General features: G+C 41.1%; 1 pseudogene; it reads right to left on the reverse strand.

Annotated features, from left to right (window-relative positions):
* Positions 1-432: 432 nt before the first annotated feature.
* On the reverse strand, positions 433-2,143 carry LOC102143098 (elongation factor 1-alpha 1 pseudogene; annotated as a pseudogene).
* Between the last annotated feature and the right edge of the window lie 11,941 nt (positions 2,144-14,084).

The following is a 14,084-nucleotide window of genomic DNA, read 5'->3' on the forward strand; positions in this document are numbered from 1 at the left end:
TCAGAAGATACAATCATTATAAACATACATACCCCTGAAAACTGAATACTCAGGTGCATGAAGCAAAACTGACAGGAATGAAGGGAAAAATAAACAATTCAACAATAATAGTGCATTTTCAGCACCCCACTTTCAATAATGGATAGAATACTAGTCAGATGATCCAGGAGACTCGAAACAACACTATCAACCTAATAGGCATATGCAGAATATACCACAGAACAAGAGAATACACATTCTTCTTACATGCTCATGAAATATTCTCCAGGATAGATCATATGCTCAGCCACGAAACACGTCTAAGTAAATTTAAACGGACTTGAATCACAGGAAGCATGTTTTCCAACCACAATGGAATTAAGTTAAAAAATAAATAATGGAAGGAAATTTGAGAAATTTACATATGAGTGGAAATGCAATAGCATATGTATATTTTTTTCCTCATTAAATTTTTTTAATGGGTCTCAAAATTCTGTGACAAATTTTTGGTCAAGTTGTTTCCATTAAAAAGTACTGATTTTAAAAACTAATAACTTACAACTGCCACACGCAAAAAAGAAAACCAAAGTGGTCCACAAAACATTCTCCTTTCCTTCTGAAGATTTTACGATGCATTGTTATCATTAACCAGTCTTTTACTACTAAACTTAAATGGCCAATTGAAACAAACAGTTCTGAGATCTTTCTTCCACCACTGATTAAGAGTGGGGTGGAAGGTTTTAGGGATAATATTCATTTAGGCTTCTGAGCTTTCTGGGCAGACTTAGTGACCTTGCCAGCTCCAGCAGCCTTCTTCTCCACTGCTTTGATGACACCCACCGCAACTGTCTGTCTCATATCACGAACAGCAAAGTGACCCAAAGGTGGATAGTCTGAGAAGTTCTCAACACACGTGGGCTTGCCAGGAACCTTATCAACAATGGCAGCATCACCAGACTTCAAGAATTTAGGGCCATCTTCCAGCTTTTTACCAGAATGGCAATCAATCTTTTCCTTCAGCTCAGCAAACTTGCATGCAATGTGAGCTGTGTGGCAATCCAATACAGGGGCATAGCCAGCACTTATTTGGCCTGGATGGTCCAGGATAATCACCTGAGCAGTGAAGTCAGCTGCTTCCATTGGTGGGGTTTTTTGCTGTCACCAGCCACATTGCCACGATGAACATTCTTGACAGACACATTCTTGACACTGAAGCCCACACTGACCCCAGGAAGAGCTTCACTCAAAGCTTCATGGTGCATTTCGACAGATGTTGCTTCAGTTGTAATGTTGACTGGAGCAAAGGTGACCACCATACCGGGTTTGAGAGCACCAGTCTCCACTCGGCCAACAGGAAGAGTACCAATACCACCAATTTTGTAGACATCCTGGAGAGGCAGGCAAAAGGGCTTGTCAGTTGGACGAGTTGGTGGTAGGATGCAGTCCAGAGCCTTAAGCAGCGTGGTTCCACTGGCATTGCCATCCTTATGGGTGACCTTCCATCCCTTGAACTAAGGCGTGTTAGCATTGGGTCCAGCATGTTGTCACCGTTCCAACCAGAAATTGGCACAAATGCTACTGTGTCGGGGTTGTAGCCAATTTTCTTAATGTAAGTGCTGACTTCCTTAACAATTTCCTCATATCTCTTCAGGCTGTGGGGTGGCTCAGTAGAATCCGTTTTGTTAACACCAACAATTAGTTGTTTCACACCCAGTGTGTAAGCCAGAAGGGCATGCTCTCGGGTCTGCCCATTCTTGGAGATACCAGCTTCAAATTCACCAACACCAGTAGCAACAATCAGGACAGCACAGTCAGCCTGAGATGTCCCTGTAATCATGTTTTTGATGAAGTCTCTGTGTCCTGGGGCACCAATGATAGTCACATAGTACTTGCTGGTCTCAAATTTCCACAAGGAGATATCAATGGTGATACCATGTTCACGCTCAGCTTTCAGTTTATCCAAGACCCAGGCATACTTGAAGGAGTCCTTTCCCATCTCAGCAGCCTCCTTCTCAAATTTTTCAATGGTTCTGTTGTTGATGCCACCGCATTTGTAGATCAAATGGTCAGTAGTGGTGGACTTGCCTGAATCTACGTGTCCAATGATGACAATGTTGATATGAGTCTTTTCCTTTCCCATTTTGGCTTTTAGGGGTAGTTTTCATGACACCTGTGTTCTGGCAGCAAACCCGTTGCGGAAAAAAAGCTGCAATAACATATTCTCAAATCACAATGGGTCAAAAAAAATCTCAAGGGAAATTCGAAAATATTTTGAGATTAATTAAAACAAAAACACAACATGCCAAAATTTATGGCTGCAGTGAAAGCAGTGCTTAAAAGGAAATTTATACCTGATTTGCTTTTATTTTACCCATAATATATTTTTGTTCTTTCTTACTTCTCAACAAAAGGAAATTAAATAAACTTTGTGTATTTTACTGCATATCATTAATTTTTTAAAAAGTTGAGACTGTATTTCTCTGATTTAGTGCTCGTTATTCAGGGTAAGTGGCAAGGGCGAAAACTCCTTCCCCTTATATGGAGAATAATTTAATCTTTTGTATTATATCCTTTCTGTGTAACATTAGAAATTGAGAATGTTTTCCAGTTTCTAAATTTCAATACTTATTGGTATAATACAGAATTTTAGACCACTATTAATATGTTTACATTACATATACCTTCCATTTCAAAAAATATTTTGAAAAAATGTTTTAACTCTTAATACTTTTAGCACTTAACTTCAATTATTATATTTTCTGTAGTATTGAATCTGCTGTGCACTGCCTCGCTCATTTTTTAGGATCTCAATCCATCTTTCCTAATCTCATCTTCTAATTTTTGAATTCTAATTTTTACTCTTAGTTCTTTTAAATTCCCTAATTTTTTTTAACTAGGATTTTTAACTTGAAGTACTCTAAAAATTTCAATACTTTCTTTTAGTAAATAAATGTTTATGGAAACATCTCCTCTAATACTAAAGTGGATTTTTATCAGTTCTGTGGCTTTTCTCTTTTGGTTCCTTCCTAGAGATGTGGTTCCATGGTCATGATCAAGGGGGAGATAAAGAGTTAGTGGGCCGGTGCAGTGCCTCACACCTGTAATCCCAGCACTTTGAGAGGCCAAGACGGGTGGATCACCTGGTCAGGAGTTCGAGACCAGCCTGACTAACATGGTGAAACCCCATCTCTACTAAAAATATAAAAATTAGCCATACAAAAATTAGCCAGGCATGGTGGCACATGCCTGTAATCCCAGCTACTTGGGAGGCTGAGGCAGGAGAATCACTTGAACAGGGAGGTGGAGGTTGCAGTGAGCTGAGATAGCGCCATTGCATGCCAGCCTAGGCAACAAGAGCAAAACTCCGTCAAAAAGAAAAAAAAAAAAACTTATCAGTTGGCAAGAGGCCCTGCCAAGCCCAGATGGACAAGAAGCTGACACTCCCATCCCCTGTTAGATGGGCTTCTACTCCAAGGGACTCTTTCATCTGACCTTCCTGCTTGCCCTTCTCTCTGCACTAGCACTGAGTAGATCTTAGAGATACCATGGAAACATCACCACCGTTTTCCTTGTAAAAGACTGTTGTGGATAGGAAGCTGTCAGTCTTCAGTCACCCTCCATGTGCTCTTGATCAGCTGAAATTACTTAGCTCACAGCAGCCTGTGGTTGTTACCTTTTTGTGCAGAATTTTCCCCATTTCCCTAAAAATCTGTTTCAAATTTGTTTCATATGAATTATATGTCTGAGGAAACAAGAAGAGATTCTATACTATTCCCCAACTTTGGGGTGGGATTAACATAAATAGGAAATAATTGCAGGGTAACAGAGGAGTGGGATCAGAACCCAGGAGCCTGGGCTGAGGTACTACTTTACAATGTGAACCCAAGGGAGTCAATTTCCTTCTCCAGATTTTCATTTTGAATGTGAATTTCATTTGCCAGATTTTCACTCACCATCTCCCATTTGACAAATTCAAAACGAAAATCGAGGAAAAAAGCTCTCCGGGTTTTTACTCACATGGATCTAAGCAGTTCAGACAGAACAAACCAACAATTGAACAAAAATCTTTTCAAGTGTTTTCCCTCATCTCATTTACTCTAGCCTCTAGGGGAGACTTCAGTCAGTTGTTGGTTCATTGTATATGAACTAGATAGATCCGTGTGAATAAAAACCCAGAGCACTTTTTTCCTAGTGCTTCTGTCCTTATATGCCTCTGTGGCACCAATAGACGCCTCGGGCCAGGCCTTTGTTTCCAGCCTGTCACATAATCAAGCTCACTATGAGTTGCCATTTGGACCTCACTACATATTTTCCAAAGTCTTTGAAGCCGTGAGTTCATTCATTTGGAGTTGCATCTCTAATTAAACTTTCAAAAGAGTCTACTGAAAAAAAGCATCCATGTATAATTGGAATTGAGCATTACTCGAAAGAGAATTCCAAGAAAGCCAGCTCAAGGGAAACACATTTTTATGCTCCACATATGGGCTTAAATTAAAGGACATGTTTCATTTTCCAAACCAATGGAAACCATATTTTGGCTTTAGAGATACATCAATGGCTTTTCACACGCTTACACAGTTGGATGATTTCAGACAGTTGTGACAGGAGAAAGAAATTTGTAATAGAAATTCAAGTTGTAGCTGTAAATTATGACATTAAAACAGAAGTAAAACTATTTTAAAATTACATTTTAAGGAAAACATATAGTTTAAAGTGATATTAAAGTGGCGAAAGGAATAGACAGTTGTCTCAGGAGCGCTGGGTCCTCTGGACAGCTTGTGAGTGAGATGTGGGCACATTTCTCAGCCCCTGCAGGCATTGATGTCCACAAGGTAGGAGGAAGATTTTCCTAAAGATGTCATAGGTACGTTTTAAGGATCACATAGATAATATTTAAGTGAACATGTTTTGTTTTCCCTGTAGAAGGAACCAGGAGCTGCAGGCTCATCTCTTGTTTGGTCTCTGCCCAGGTTGCCTCACTCTATACCAGTTTCCTTACCTGTGAATGGGGTATTGGATGAAACCATCCTTGAGCTTTTCCCACTTGAAAATCTGTGACTGTAAATCTAATCCAGGACAAAAGTCTCTTCTCCACATTCTAAGATGAAGATATGAGTGAACAATTTTAAATTTGATTTTTATACATACGATTAGTGTCAACGTGGCCATCTGCACTCTTAAGTACATCACCCCAGCCCAAGGCAGAGGAAAAGAAAGAGTTCTAGGCCTGGCAGCTCCAGTAGCCAATGTCATAGTTCACATTTCCAAATGATGCCAGTAAAAGCTGGAAATCCCCATAGAATTTATGTGGTTCAATTCTTTCACTCTGCAGATGAGGAAGCTAAGATACTAAACGCAGCAGAGATTTGTTCAAATTCATGTAGATGGTATGTGGGATAGCCCGGTCGGCCCTGAGGATTTATGATGCCAAACCCACCTACCACAGCCACCTCCCCTGGTACAAATGCCTGAAAAGGCCCATAGAGTGGGATGCAGATCTGGTCCATATCTCTAAGCAAAAACCCTTATTCGTAATGGCAAATCTGAGAGGTTCCAGGCTAGCCCTAGAGAGAAAGAGACTTGACTCCTTCCAGACACCCATACCCTCCTGGCTCAGTCCCACCCAGCATCTAGACTCAGCTTAGAAGGCACTTTATCCGAGAAGATTTCTTGGCCCTAAATCTGAGATGGGTGAACTTTCATTGTGCATCAAGAATTCTTCAGTTTTCTGTATGTCACTCAATACATAGGTGATAACGTATCTTCTTTTTTTTTTTTTTTTTAATTTATTAGCACTAGCCACTAGACCGAACACAAGCTCCTGGGTGGAATGGACAAAACAACTTTTAACTCCTTGCACCACCTGCACTTACACAGTTAAGTAAACACAAGTTAAAGGATAACTGACTTTAAAATGTATCCTGAAGGACTCAGGCATGGGTTGGGATGCTGGTAGAGTGGTTAGGAATGTGCTTTAGAAACACAACTTCTAAATACTCATGTTAGGAGGCGGAGAGCCAGGAAGGGCTTCGTTCTTAGAGCCATGGACTATTCCCGGAAGCTACGCTGCCACTGCCTCACTGCATTTTGGTCACCCTCATATATTCTGACATTTTGCTGAGAACCTCTCCCTGCCCCAAAACTTCAATCTCTGATAGGAATTGAGTTTATAAAACTAATTCTCAAGAAATGCATTTTGGAAAAATAGTTTGATTCACTGATTGCTTTTGGCCTCTGAGGAGCTACAGCAGACTGAGACTGTGCGTTAGTGTCCTTCTCTTTACAGGGCTGGATTCATCTTGACATTTTCAACCATTGCATGAATATGCTTCCAACCGCTTCTTGACAAGAAAGAAACTGCACCATCTACTCATCCAAGAAACGCTTTCTGAGCACCTGGCTGCCACACAGCAGCCCTGTAAAAGTGATCTGGAAAAAGTAAATGCCAATAATGCTCTTCTTAGATCAATCCTTAGACGAGGGTCTGACCTAGCTTCAGACGTGAAACATTCCAGACCTGGAACAGTCAGTACACACTCGTGAGGGTAAAGATCAATGATTCCAGGTCCCCGTGTCTCACTGAGGCTCCACTGTTTCTTTAAAGTCGATTCAAAGTCATGAGCTGTTTTCCCTTTGCATTTCAGTTACCCTGGTGATTCATATGTTGTGCTGTACGTTAGTGTATGGAAATGTCATTGCTAATGAACCTGGAAACAAAAACAATGGAGACAGGCCAAGCTCCAGTCGGAGCTACTGCCCAGGCATTTGTAGACGCACATGGAATAAATTCAGAAAAGGGAGCATGGAGTTTACGTTGCGTTACTTCCTGAAAGAACTGCAAGACTGGCTCCCTGGATGGGCAGCTCTGGAGAGACCCCAGATGCCACATGCACTAAGTGTAGAACCTGCTTCTCCAGGTGTGATTCTGACTTCTAAAGATAAATAATGGATGCTGCAGCTTAGAGACACAGACTCAGAAGAATGAAGCCTTGAGAATAATTTTTGGCATGTTTTTTTTGGCAGCTTGATATATTACTACAGAAGAAATTTCCAGAAAAAAAACAATAAAGCATAATCAAACCGGGTGGTTTGGAGTGCTCTCCAGTGAAAAATTGCAGCAGTTAGGGCTTCAGCTGGCAAAGGCAGTATAAAACGTGGCTGCTATTGGTAGTAGGTAGGACCTTACGAAAGTAAGATTGTGATTTTGTTTGTTTCCTTGTTGCACCAGGGAAAACTAGGGAATATCCATTATTAGTGAAAAATCATTTTTATGCTGCATTTCAATTGGCTTTGAAGTCAATTAAATTTCTTAGAGCAAAATGATCAACCAATCTGTAAATTGTGTGCATGAATGTGTATGTATATGTTGATGAAGTTCTTTGGTGAAACAGTTTGAGAACTGACATTCACAGTCTGTTCATTGAGAGCAATTTTCTGCTCAGCAAAGCACATCTTGCAGGATCTCTGGTCGACAACTTGTTCAAATAGAAATGATCTTCTTTTCACTAATAACAAACCAGATCTACTATTTCCACAAGAAGTATTTTTCCAACTTTAAAAGCATCTGATCTGTTTGATAGGAGTGTGGGGTCTTCAGTTTAATGGAGTTGCATCAAATAACCTAAAGGCATGAAGGTTTGACTTATTTTATTAATAACCAACTAATGGTGTCAAACTTTTCTTGTAGCAGATGTTTATAAAGTCCAAAGACATGTGATTCAAAAGCAACTCATGACAATCTATTAGAACTTTCCTCACGCATTATTATTCAAACTTATGATTATAATAAAATAATTAATTTTAACAAATAGTCAGATGGTTTTTTAAAATTATTCTATATGGACTGAGAAATGCCTTCTGAAGCATTTTTGCAAAAGGAACAAAATGTTACATATTGCCAAAGGAGCAAAATTAAAACAGAAAACAAAAAGAAAATAAGTTTGTGATGCAGATTTGTGATAAACGTTTGATGTAAAAAAGCTCTCACAAATCAAGAAGGGAAAGATAACTGTCCTAGCAGAATCATAGGCGAAGTGTAGAAATAGGCTGTCCACATGGCCAGCACACATTGGAGAAATTGAGGCCCACTTATTATCAAAGATGCACATAAAAATGAAATCTTTTTTATTTAGCGAAGCAAATTGGTATAGAGTGAAAAAGGAATAAAGTCTAACGTATGAAAACAAAAATGCATTCTCGGATACTACGTGTTTAAAGGGACACAAACTGGCACAGGCTTTCTGAGTGGACATTTGGAACCTTAAATTCAAGTGTACTTTTTCATTGCAAATTTACATTTTTGGAAGTTTTCCTAAAGATATATTCAGAAGTGTTCATAAAAGTACAGCAGTACATTTAGGCAAAAATTTACTATTTATAATTTTAATAGGAAAAAATGACAACATAAATTTTCCAAATGAAAAAGCAATGTTAAATTATGATATGGTAAGTGTCAAAGTAGCAGATATGCATTCTCAGTCTATGAATGCATATACAAAAATATGCACACACATCAGGGGGTGCATGAATCCTCGAGTGTCTGTTCAGTCCCCAAATCCCAAAAATATTTATCGACTTTGAAAGAAGTATATAATATATTGCTAAATAAAAAATAAAATCAAGCTAAAAAAGAATATACTTGCCCAGCCAAGAACCGTAGACTCAGGGAAAGCCACGCTCTGCTAAGCATTTGCCTGGTCCTTGAGCTTCCCACTGGCAAGGGATGGCATTATGGGTTGACTTGTGTCCCCTCCAGTTCCAGAAGTCCTAACCCCCAGTGTGACCTTATTTAGAAATAGATTGTTGCAGACGTAATTAGTTAAGAAAAAAATCATGAGGGTAGCCACTAATCTATCGTGACTGCGTCCTTATGAAATGGAAAAACCTGGACCCAGGCACACTTAAAGGAAGGCAATGAGAAGAGACACAGGGAGAAGATGGCCACCTACAAGCCAAGAAGAGAAGCCTGGAACAGATCCTTCCCTCAGTCTCACAAGAAACCAGTTCTGCCAACATCTTGATCTCAGGCTTCCGGCCTCCACAACTGGGAGAGAATACGTATTTCTTCTGAAGCTGTTCCGTCTGTGGTAGTTTGTTCTGGCAGCCCCAAGAAATGAATGCGGCTGGGATCACCGTGATTACCTGAGGTCAGACTGTGTGCTCCAAGTTGCACATGCACAGGCACCACCTCACGAGTTTGACAGAGTGCAGATTGCTGGGTCCCACCCGCAAAGTGTCAGATTCCCAGTGCAGGGGGAGGTGGAGAGCCTGCATTTCTAACAAGTTCCCTGTTGATGCTGCTGCTGCTGCCTTCAATTCAATGCAGCCTATCCCAGGAGTGGAGTCAATGCCAGAGGATGGGTGTGTCAAGAGCAACATCACCCACCCTGGTGTGGATGACAGGCACAGATATGGCTATAAACACCACTTAACAGAGGCAGGCAGGTTGCCGTTATTTGGAGGCTTTCCCATTTTGTGCACGTGTTCTGTTTTTCCTCCATGTTTAATATACAGATTTCAATTTAAAAATTAAACTAATATAACAAAAAGTGCATAATTGTTAAAGAAAGTAAGCAAACTCTTCAATCTAAATCAATATGAGAAAATTAAGAAACTAATGATAGACTAGACTTACCTCTCCTTTCCCAGTGTCTCCTTTAGAAGGGAAGCCAAGGGGCATGGTATCTTCATTTTCTAATCTCTCTCAATGAACAATGAATTCAGTGGGGTGGAATTCACTGGGGTGGCAGCTCTGTAAATCTTGTTAAGAGATTTCCAGTAATGCCAGACTGAATGATTTGAACCAACTTTTTCATGGAACCAAAATAGAGAAGATAAACAGTTTTTCTTTATTTTTTGGATTTTGTCGATTTAACATATTCAAGGAAATAAATAAAACATAAGATAAAGAAAGGTGGCCAAGAAGAGAAACTTATAAAAAGAACTTAGCAGCATTCAGAGTCATTCACAGTTTAAAAGGGTTCTCTTGGCCAGCTGCAGTGGCTCACGCCTGTAATCCCAGCACTTTGGGAGGCCAAGGAGGGCAGATCACCTAAGGTCGGGAGTTTGAGACCAGCCTGACCAACATGGAGAAACACTGTCTCTACTAAAAATACAAAATTACCCAGGCGTGGTGACGCATACCTGTAATCCCAGCTACTTGGGAGGCTAAGGCAGGAGAATCACTTGAACTTGGGAGGCGGAGGTTGCGGTGAGCCAAGATCACGCCATTGCACTCCAGCTTGGGTAACAAGAGTGAAACTCTGTCTCAAAAAAAAAAAAGGGAGTTACCTTATACATCCTGAGTCTCCAGTCCCAGCAGGTTTAGGATACTGGACTGGAAAGTAAGGAAAACTGAAATGAGAAGAAAATCTCAAACTGGGTGCAGTGGCTCACACTTGTAATCCCAGCACTTTGGGAGGCTGAGGCGAGTAGACCACGAGGTCAGGAGTCCGAGACCAGCCTAGCCAAGATGGTGAAATCCCGTCTCTACTAATAATACAAAAATTAGCCAGGCACTGTGGCAGGCACCTGTAATCCCAGCTACCCAGGAAGCTGGGGCAAGAGAATCGCTTGAACCCGGGAGGCAGAGGTTGCAGTGAGCCAAAATCATGCCACTGCACTCTAGCCTGGGTGACAGAGCAAGACTCTGCTTCAAAAAAAGAAAAAAGAAAAAGAAAATCTCTTAATGGACACACTAATTCTAAGAGTGAAAGGTACTGACTCCAAGATTCTATGTGACTTACGCATACACATGCATATCCACAGATACTTGTTTCCCAATGGATTCACAGCCAAGACTGCCAGAGAGGGAGAGATCAGAACCCAAGGGGCCAAGTCATAGTCTGCAAGGAGGACCCTAAGCAAGGAACCCCTCCCTACTGCTCCTCCTGCCACAGGCACTACTAGGGCCTGGCCAAGAGTATGAAGCTACAAGATGTCGTAATTCACAGGTTTCCAGCTCCAAAGAGAGAAACATAAAGACTAATATTTCATATGTGCCACACCAAGAAGAAAATAAACCTTTCACCTGGATCCCACTTCCTGGATCACAGAGGTCTGAGTCAGGCAGACCAAGGCAAGCCCTGGTTCCATCTCTCACTAGCAAATTCTTCAACTTATTGGAGCCTCTGCTTGCTCAGCTCTAAAATGAGGTTTGCACTGGTCCCTAATTCACAGTGTTGGTGACAGGATTACCAATAGTATGGGGGAAAAAACAAACAGCATGGAAAGAGCTCAGCATGATGGGCACCATGGGCATATGGTGAGTTTCAGTTAAAGGTGGTTATCATGATGATAGGCAGTTCCCGACAAAGGGCAGCCACAGAGAAACAACAGTTTCAGAAAGAAGGCATCTGTGTGAAGGCTGGCATCATTGAACATCATGTGAGATACTGACTATCTTGCACATCCACCTGAATTTATCACCAGACTTGATCCCTCCATAATAAACAGAGAATTCATCATTTTTGTGGTTCCTTTGTCTCTCAAGTCCAGTGAGGTTTCTCATGCTACTACATTTTTTTTCACAAATCAAATCCTAAAATTATTTGCAGATTTGAATGAACTGTATCCAGAATTATAGCAGTTGGACCAATAAAAATGTGCACACCCTCTACCACAGTTCTTGTCTTAATTTGGTGGATTTTCCCTGGAATGTCAAAACCATTTCAATACGAGAGTTTCTTTGCATTTAGAACTGCCTTCTTTCACAGTCCTCAGGAAATATTCTGGAGAAATCAGAGGAATGTGAAACCCAAGATACCCTTGTTCCACTCTCCAAAACCTACTCATTACCCATGGCAGAAATTCAAATCTACCAGACAATTTGTCTGACGGGGCATGTGTGAACTATGAGACACAGGAACAGTCCCAAGTCAAGAGTTCGTGAATTAGTCTGAAAATTTTATAAACTCATAGCAACATCATCCATTTATGAACATTTATAAACTCATAGCAACATCATCCATTTACAGAGTCATTTGCAATTCATCAAGCACTTTTGCAACATCCTAATGAAAACACTGATAATAATAAAACAACTTATTTTCACATAAACCTTTATATTAAAAAAATCCTCCACATGATTTATCTTCTTTCATCTTCAAAATGCTGCAAATCACTTGACATTATTATCTCTATTTTTCAAATAAGAAAATGAAGACATGGAGAAGTTAAGTAATATGCCTGCAGTCTGGAGGAGGAAGTAAAGATACAGTCCTAGGTTTGGCCTTCCAAACACCATGCTTTTTCCTCTATGTTACACTGTCTGACATAAATTTATCTCCAGTAATCTTCAAGGGTGGGTATTAGAGTTATCCATCAGAACTCTGATGTGGAGAAGAAATATTACAGCAAAAAGAGCAGAGTTTGTCAAAACAACGTCTCTGTCAGTCCTGTCATTGAACCACATGAGAAAAACTAACTCGTCAACCGGAGCTTTGCAGAAGGTCTGGTCACCTGCAGGCTGAGGTCTTAAAGAGGAAAAGTGCCCAGCCCCTGGTTGACTTACTTCACCACACTTTGAATGTCTTGCTATTATTACACACCACGTTTGGGAGAGAAGGGAGACAGCCCCTCCCCTGCCCCACCACATGACTGTCAACGGTCCTTACACACATTTGACCAGCTGCAGGGTGCCCAGGCTCCATATGTGGTAGCTGTCCTTGGCTCATTTCTCTCCTTCACATCCCTGATCCTGTCATCAGCAAGCCCTGACACCTCTACTTCCAAGAGATAACTGAAAACAACCACATCCGCTGTGAACCACTAGCCCAACCTGTCCTAACTGCTGGCCTAAACTGCTGTGAGAGTCCCTAACCTGTCCTCCTGCTTTCTTGCTGTGAACTGTTCTCCACAAAGCACCAGGGCGATCTCTCTAATGGCTTCCCACTTCAATCAGTAAAACCCAAACTCCTTCCTGCACAAGCCCCTCCCTCACAGGTCTCCCTACCCACCTCTCCACCTGCTCCTTTCCAGTCAGCCGAACTAGACTTCTGTGGTTTCCTCTAATCCAAGCTTCTCAGCATGTGGAGCAATGCCAGCAGCACCAGAGAGTCCAACAAAGAATGTAGATTCTCGGGCCCTAACCCAGATCTGCTGAGTCTAAACCTTGGGGTAGAGGTTCAGAGTTTTACCAAGGCCCCAGGGGATAATGAGGCAGCAAAGTATGAGAGTCACTGACCTTATCCAAATGTACTCTCAGTGTATTCCTGCCTCAGGGCCTTTGGTGTTTCTGTTTCCTCTACTTAAAATGCTCTTCCCACCAGTTTGGCACCTGTCTGACTTCTCTTGAGTCACCTCTGAAAATATCTTAAGTATTTACTTGGAGTTTTTTGTTGTTGCTGTTTATTTTCTGCTTTCTCACACTCAGAGAGAGCATAAACTCGGTGAAAAAAGGGCCACAGTCCTGCTTGCCACTATATCCCTGGAAGAGCACAGGGCACAGAGTACACCTTCAACACCTCACCGAGTAGACGCGTGAACATTGGAGCACCTGGTCAGCCACATGATGGTAAGTTTTCTCATTTCACAGATGACAAAGTTAAGGTTCATAGGAAGTAACAGGTTAGTCTTTGGTCCAAGTAGAAAAGCTGGAACTTGCACATCCCATTTCCATGCACTTCCTTCTTTATCACATGAAAAAGCCACTTAAGGAGGCACCTTATCTTCTGTCCAGACTCAAAGCAGTATTATCAAGTCCGATTTCTGAAAACACTCTACATACTCTGTCATCAACAGTCTGGGTCCCATGCTCAAGATGCACAAGTTACGAACACCTGCATGTCATAGAAAACCCACCCCATTCCAGTTAATGGATCTGACCAAAGAGGCTAACTCTCGTGTCCTTACCCAATAAGAGCCATTCTTTTGGGTTAAACAGTATACTTTAAGTCTCTGCAAATACAGAAAGGAAACAGGAAAAACAGTTTACAAAATGGTATTGGCTAATTGGTTGGACTTGGCCCTGGCATTCAGATGAGCCAGAAGTAGCACATAAAAGGCTTTAAACATTTTTATGCTTTGATCACATTGTGATATTAACTTTGGCTTACTTTTCCATTTTTAACATCCATATTGATCCTGCCCCATTACAACTACTATTT

Source organism: Macaca fascicularis, chromosome 3, assembly GCF_037993035.2.
Source record: "Macaca fascicularis isolate 582-1 chromosome 3, T2T-MFA8v1.1".
Classification (NCBI taxonomy): Eukaryota; Metazoa; Chordata; class Mammalia; order Primates; family Cercopithecidae; genus Macaca; species Macaca fascicularis.